The 7,923-nt window shown below is 38.2% G+C and overlaps 1 long non-coding RNA gene across 1 annotated transcript; it reads right to left on the reverse strand.

The window, feature by feature from the left end:
• Positions 1–2,266: 2,266 nt before the first annotated feature.
• On the reverse strand, positions 2,267–3,415 carry LOC130261688 (uncharacterized). The gene is made up of 2 exons (XR_008842015.1): positions 3,331–3,415; positions 2,267–2,508 (listed from the first exon to the last, which is right to left on the reverse strand). It is a non-coding gene; the product is annotated as an uncharacterized LOC130261688 (long non-coding RNA).
• Positions 3,416–7,923: the final 4,508 nt, after the last annotated feature.

The raw sequence follows: 7,923 nt of genomic DNA on the forward strand, positions 1-7,923 counted from the left end.
CGACATTTTAATTACCCCTGGGTCGTTGGAGTGGGAAAAACAGCTGGAAAAAGCCTTGGATGTGGTCAGGAAGCAGCAAAAATTCCACTTTTTCTTGTCAGTTTTACTGTTGTATTTTTATTCTTTTTACTAGTTTATATTATTTATTTTTATATTTATTTTGGTATTCTTTATTTGACTCACCAGTGGGGAATATGGAATTCATCAAGTTGGAAGTGTCCGTCCTCAATAAAGAACTGGAAATAGAGAATGAATGAGGATATTCTAGAGGAAAAGGGAATAATAATAATAAAAAATAGGGAATAATAATAAAAAAAGGGAGTAATAAAAAATAAGGAATAATGATAAAAAAGGGAGTCGTCATAATAATAATAAAAATCAGGATATTCCAGAGAGAAAGGGAATAATAATAATAATAATAATAATAATAATAATAATAATAATAATAATAATAATAAATTTGCAAACATAATAAAATAGAATATAAATATAAATATAAATATAAATATAAATATAAATATAAATATAAATATAAATATGGATTTGAGGATTTTTTCCAGCTTAATCCTGGAATTCTGACTTAAATGGCCCCTGGTGCCACCAAAGAGGGACAGAAGGAGCTGATTCACCACGAGGCTGAATCCCAGCAAATCCTGAAGAAGGAAAACTTAAAAATAAAAAAATTCAGATCTTAAAAAATTAATCATTTTTCGATTAAAAATATATTCCTTTTTTAACCCTCAAAATAAGCAATAACCCTACAAAAATTTATCCTAGTTTCTAAAATAAAATACATTAATGAAATAAAATAAAGATATTTTTGAAAGTTTTAGCACTTGGGGAAACTCTTTTTTTTCCTATGCCAGGAATGTTTTTTGGAGCTGGGTTTGTCCTGCCTGAACAAACAGCCCCCAGCGGAGCGCGGTTTTTCATCCCCATCCATAAAATTGGATTTTTTATTGGATTTTTATTGGATTTGGGACAACGCCCCAGGAACGTTGGGAGTTTATCAGGCCCAGATAAGATAGGAGAGGTTGGGCTCGGCTCATTAAAGCCGGGATTAACGAACTGGTTTTTTCCAGGGATTCCACGGGATGAGCAGCTCCAGGATTCACCTAGGTCAGGGAAAAAGGCGGGAAAAAAAGGGCGGGAAAAGGACATGAAAAGGCGGGAAAAGAAGGATGGGAAAAGGGAGGGAAAAAGGCAGGAAAAGAAGGGTGGGAAAAGGGTGGGAAAAGAAGGGTGGGAAAAGGGAGGGGAAAAGGCAGGAAAAGAAGGGGAAAAGGCAGGAAAAGAACGGGAAAAGGACAGGAAAAGGCGGGAAAAGAAGGGTGGGAAATGGGCGGGAAAAAGGAGGGAAAAAGGAGGGAAAAAGGAGGGAAAAGGGAGGGGAAAAGGCAGGAAAAGAAGGGTGGGGAAAGGGCGGGAGAAGGGTGGGAAAAGAAGGATGGGAAAAGGGAGGGAAAAAGGCAGAAAAAGGGAGGGGAAAAGGTGGGAAAAGAATGGTGGGAAAAGGGCGGGAGAAGGGAAGGAAAAATGCGGGAAAAGGGAGAGAAAAGGAAGGGGAAAAGGTGGGAAAAAGGTGGGGAAAAGGACAGGAAAAGGTGGGAAAAGCGCCACTTCCCTGGACCAAAATCCTGGGATTTTCTCATCCAAAGGCAATTAATTAATTGTTTTTTTCCAGGGATTCTGCAGGGTGAGCAGCTCCACCAGTTCCCAGGAATTCGTGGAAAATTCTGTTGCGAGCTTAACTTCCCTGGATCAAAATCCTGGGATTTTCTGATCCAAAGGCAATTAATGAATTGGTTTTATCCAGGAATTCAGTGAGATGAGGAATTCCAGAAAGATTCACCTGTTACCAGGAAAATTCTGCTCCCAGCTCAACTTCCCTGGACCAAAATCCTAGGATTTTCTGATCCAAACAAACAGGAAATTTTTTTAAAAAATACAGGCCAAAGAAATTAATTAATTGGTTTTTTTTTAACAGGAATTCAGTGAGATGAGAAATTCCAGAAATTCAGCAGTTCCCAGGAATTAATGGAAAATTCTGCTCTTTTTTTTCCAGGGATTCTGCAGGATTTCCCAGGAATCCTTGGAAAAGCTCGGCTCCCTCTTCTTGCCTTCTACTCCCCCCAGTGGCCGCAGCTCCAGGGATTTCCCCAAAAAGCTCAAAAAAAAAGTCAAACTCCATCCAAAAAACCTCAACCCCCACAAGAAAGCTCAAAAAAACCTCAATCCCCACAAAAAAACCTCCAAACCCCAAAAGAAAAGTTCAAATATCTTTATTTTGGCACTGTTTACAAATATACAAATCCATAAAATATTGGGGAGGATTAAAAGCGAGTTTAAAGCAGAATTTTTTGTTTTCAACCCAAAGCAGCGCACTGGAAATGGAATTTGAGGGTGCAAAGGAAGGAGAATCCCAAAGAAATCAACCCCAAACCTGAATGAAACACAGAAAATCCCAAATTAAACACAGAAAACCGAATTTTAACCCCAAAAGCAAATCTAACCCCATAAAACTCAACCCCCAAATCAAAACTAAACCCAGAAAACCAAATCTAACCTCACAAAACTCAACCCTCAAAACCAAACCCCAAACCAACAAACCCAAAGTAAACCCACAAACCCAAAACTAAATCCATGAAGCCAAAACTAAACCCACAAAACTTGACTCCAAAACTCAACTCAGATCCCAAAACTAAACCCATAAAACCAGAACTAAACTCACAAAACCAAACCCCAAATCTCAACCCAAACCCCAAGACTAAACCCATAAAACCAAACCTGAATCCCAAACCCAAAACTAAACTCATAAAACCAAAACTAAACCCACAAAACTTGACTCCAAAACTCAACTCAGATCCCAAAACTAAACCCATAAAACCAGAACTCACAAAACCAAACCCCAAAACTCAACCCCAAACTTCAAACTAAACCCATAAACACAAAACTAAACTCCCAAAACCCAAACTTCAAACTAAACCCACAAAACTTGACTCCAAAACTCAACTCAAATCCCAAAACTAAACCCATAAAACCAGAACTAAACCCACAAAACCAAACCCCAAATCTCAACCAAAACCCCAAGACTAAACCCATAAAACCAAACCTGAACCCCAAACCCAAAACTAAACCCACAAAATCCAAACCCCAAAACTCAACCCAAAACTTAAAATTAACCCATAAAACCAAACCTGAACCTCAAATCCAAAACTAAACCCATGAAACCAAAACTAAACCCCCAAAACCTGACTCCAAAACTCAAATCCCAAAACTAAACCCATAATACTAGAACTGAACTCACAAAACCAAACCCCAAATCTCAACCCAAAACTTAAAACTAAACCCATAAAACCAAACCTGAACCCCAAACCCAAAACTACACCTGTAAAACCCAAACGCAACACCAAACCCAAAACTCAACCCCAAACTTCAAACTAAACCCATAAAACCAAAACTAAACTCCCAAAACCCAAACCCAAAACTAAACCCATGAAACCAAAACTAAACCCACAAAACTTGACTCCAAAACTCAACTCAGATCCCAAAACTAAACCCATAAAACCAGAACTAAACCCACAAAACCAAACCCCAAATCTCAACCCCAAACCCCAAGACTAAACCCATAAAACCAAACCTGAATCCCAAATCCAAAATTAAACGTGTAAAACCCAAACTCAACCCCAAACAACCAAACCCCAAAACTCAACCCAAAACTTAAAATTAACCCATAAAACCAAACCTGAACCTCAAATCCAAAACTAAACCCATGAAACCAAAACTAAACCCCCAAAACCTGACTCCAAAACTCAAATCCCAAAACTAAACCCATAATACTAGAACTAAACTCACAAAACCAAACCCCAAAACTCAACCCAAAACTTAAACTCAACCCATAAAACCAAAACTAAACTCCCAAAACCCAAACCCAAAACTAAACCCATGAAACCAAAACTAAACCCACAAAACTTGACTCCAAAACTCAACTTAGATCCCAAAACTAAACCCATAAAACCAGAACTAAACCCACAAAACCAAACCCCAAATCTCAACCCAAACCCCAAGACTAAACCCATAAAACCAAACCTGAACCCCAAACCCAAAATTAAACCTGTAAAACCCAAAGTCAGCACCAAACAACCAAACCCCAAAACTCAACCCAAAACTTAAACTCAACCCATAAAACCAAACCTGAACCCCAAACCCCAAACTAAACCCACAAAATCCAAACCCCAAATCTCAACCCCAAACTTCAAACTAAACTCATAAAACCAAAACTAAACTCCCAAACCCCAAAACTAAACCCACAAAACTTGACTCCAAAACTCAACTCAGATCCCAAAACTAAACCCATAAAACCAGAACTAAACCCACAAAACCAAACCCCAAATCTCAACCCAAACCCCAAGACTAAACCCATAAAACCAAACCTGAACCCCAAACCCAAAACCAAACCTGTAAAACCCAAACTCAACCCCAAACAACCAAACCCCAAAACTCAACCCAAAACTTAAAATTAACCCATAAAACCAAACCTGAACCTCAAATCCAAAACTAAACCCATGAAACCAAAACTAAACCCCCAAAACCCAAACCCAAAACTAAACCCATGAAACCAAAACTAAACCCACAAAACTTGACTCCAAAACTCAACTCAGATCCCAAAACTAAACCCATAAAACCAGAACTAAACCCACAAAACCAAACCCCAAATCTCAACCCAAACCCCAAGACTAAACCCATAAAACCAAACCTGAACCCCAAACCCAAAACTAAACCCACAAAACTTGACTCCAAAACTCAACCCAAAACCCAAAACTAAACCCATAAAACCAGAACTCACAAAACCAAACCCCAAAACTCAACCCAAAACTTAAAACTCAACCCATAAAACCAAACCTGAACCCCAAACCCAAAACTAAACTCATAAAACCAGAACTAAACCCCCCAAACTCAACCCCAACCCCACAAACTCACCCAGGAGTTCACAGCAATGACAAACCTGAACCACGCCAAAAAATGAGTAAAAATCTCGAGATTTTCACAATTTTTGGGAAAAAAAAATCTCAGGATTTCAAATTTTTCTAGGTAAAAATCTCGGGATTTTCAAGTTTTCTTGGCAAAAAAACACAGAGGAAAAACTCGATTTTAATTCCACACAGAATTCGATTTTTTAGTTTTTAATTACATAAATTCGATTTTTAATTACACAAATCTGAATTTTAGACAATTAAACCAAATCCCACACGAGGACAGACAGAAAAAGGAGCTGATCCTTCAATAAATTAAATTTTTGCAATTAAAAAGCAGGACAGGAATTAACACACAGGAATTCCAGAGGTGAAATTCCTTGGAATTATTTGCATAGTTCCCTTTTTTTTTTTTTTTTTTCCATCTGGAATTCAGAAAATCCCCAGGAATTCAGAATTATTCAGAATTCCAGGATAAAAATCTCCAGGATTTTGACTTGGTAAGGGGGAAAAAAAAAAAAAAAAACAACTCAGCAGCACAAAAAAAAAAATTGAAAGGAGCAAAATTCCATGTTGGAATTTCCCAGATTTGGAATTTCCAAAAAAAAAAAAAAATGGGAAGGGTTTTACCTGGAATTGTCTGGCCAGCAGGAAAATAATTTTATTTATCATAATAAAGAGGAAAAATCTGGAATTCCAGGTTTTTTTTGGCACAGGAAACCTCTGAATAATTTGGGTTTTATCCTTGAAAATTCCACAAAAATTTGCTTTTTAAGGAGATCAATGCAAATCCAGCTGCCCCTAAAATTCCCAGAAAAAATGGGATTAATCCATGGGATAAATTGATTTTTTTTCCATCCTAAATTCTCCTCTTGGAATGTCTGAACCTCAGGGAAAAGGGAATTTTAGATTCTCCATGGGGGGGGGGGAGGCAAATCCAAGAGTTTTGTTCTCATTTTCCCAAAAAAAAAAAAAAATTAAAATAAAATAAAATAAAAAAAAAATTTAATTTGGGAAAAAGCTAAAACCTAAAACTGTTCTCATTCCCATCCCTGCCAGGGAATGCTGAGGATCCAAAGGATTTCTTTGGAATTCCATGGATTTCCTTCTTTTGGATTTCTTTGGAGTTCCATGGATTTATTTTGGATTTCTTTTGGATTCCATGGATTTATTTTGAATATCTTCTGGATTCCATGGATTTCCTTCTTTTGGATTTCTTTGGAATTCCATGGATTTCTTTTGGGAATGCTCAGAGTTGGAATTCCAGGATGGGACAGATTTTTCCATGGATTTAGGATGGATCCCAAATCCAGCCCAGCCAACAAGAAAAGATGAAATTCCAGAGGGTGACAGAGAATTTTCCATGGATTTAGGAATGGATGGATCCCAAATCCAGTCAAGCCAGGACGAAAAGAGTTGGAATTCCAAGGACTTTTCCATGGATTTAGGATGGATCCCAAATCTTCCCCACCCAGAAATTCCAGAGGGTGACAGAGAATTTTCCATGGATTTAAGAATGGATGGATCCCAAATCCAGCCCAGCTAAAGGAAAAGAGTTGGAATTCCAAAGACTTTTCCATGGATTTAGGATGGATCCCAAATCTTCCCCACTCAGGAAGATGAAATTCCAGAGGGTGACAGAGAATTTTCCATGGATTTAGGATGGATTTAGGATGGATCCCAAATCCAGCCCAGCTAAAAGGAAAAGAGTTGGAATTCCAAAGACTTTTCCATGGATTTAGGAACTGATGGATCCCAAATCCAGTCAAGCCAGGACGAAAAGATTTGGAATTCCAAAGACTTTTCCATGGATTTAGGAACTGATGGATCCCAAATCCAGTCAAGCCAGGGGAAAAAGAGTTGGAATTCCAAGGACTTTTCCATGGATTTAGGATGGATCCCAAATCTTCCCCACTCAGGAAGATGAAATTCCAGAGGGTGACAGAGAATTTTCCATGGATTTAGGAACTGATGGATCCCAAATCCAGCCCAGCTAAAGGAAAAGAGTTGGAATTCCAAAGACTTTTCCATGGATTTAGGAACTGATGGATCCCAAATCCAGTCAAGCCAGGGGAAAAAGAGTTGGAATTCCAAGGACTTTTCCATGGATTTAGGATGGATCCCAAATCTTCCCCACTCAGGAAGATGAAATTCCAGAGGGTGACAGAGAATTTTCCATGGATTTAGGAACTGATGGATCCCAAATCCAGCCCAGCTAAAGGAAAAGAGTTGGAATTCCAAAGACTTTTCCATGGATTTAGGATGGATCCCAAATCTTCCCCACTCAGGAAGATGAAATTCCAGAGGGTGACAAAGAATTTTCCATGGATTTAGGAATGGATGGATCCCAAATCCAGCCCAGCTAAAAGGAAAAAGGTCAGAATTCCAAGGACTTTTCCATGGATTTAGGATGGATCCCAAATCCACCCACCCAGGATGAAAAGATTTTGAATTCCTGGAATTTTTTTATGGATTTAGGACCCTCAGGCTAAGATGGAAAAGCTGGAGGAGGGAGACCCAGACAGGAAAAATAAAAAAAGTTCTTTTCCAGCTCTTTTAACTTCCCAAAATTCCTCAGGCAGGAAAAGATCCATGGGAGATGTTGAGGCTGGTGCTTGGAATTTGGGAATTCCTCTGGAAAAAAAAAAAAAAAAAAAAAAAAAAAATTCTCATTTTTCCACAAGGAGGGATAATCCTTGAAGAATTCTTTATCTAAGGATTGAGCTGGAAAAATTCCCCCCCTCAAAAAAAAAAAAAATTTCCCAGATTTGGGATCAGGCCTGGATTGAGCACCAAGAGAGAGAAAAACACTCCCAGTCTGGGATTTGCTTCCAAAGGATTCTGCATCTTCATTATTGCCACCATTAATTAATCATCATTAATTAAAATTGTTAATTAGCATAATTAAAGCAGGATCCCTTTGTCTCCATCCCAAAATAGATCCTGGATC

This window comes from Oenanthe melanoleuca, chromosome 21 (genome assembly GCF_029582105.1).
Source record: "Oenanthe melanoleuca isolate GR-GAL-2019-014 chromosome 21, OMel1.0, whole genome shotgun sequence".
In the NCBI taxonomy this organism is placed as follows: domain Eukaryota; kingdom Metazoa; phylum Chordata; class Aves; order Passeriformes; family Muscicapidae; genus Oenanthe; species Oenanthe melanoleuca.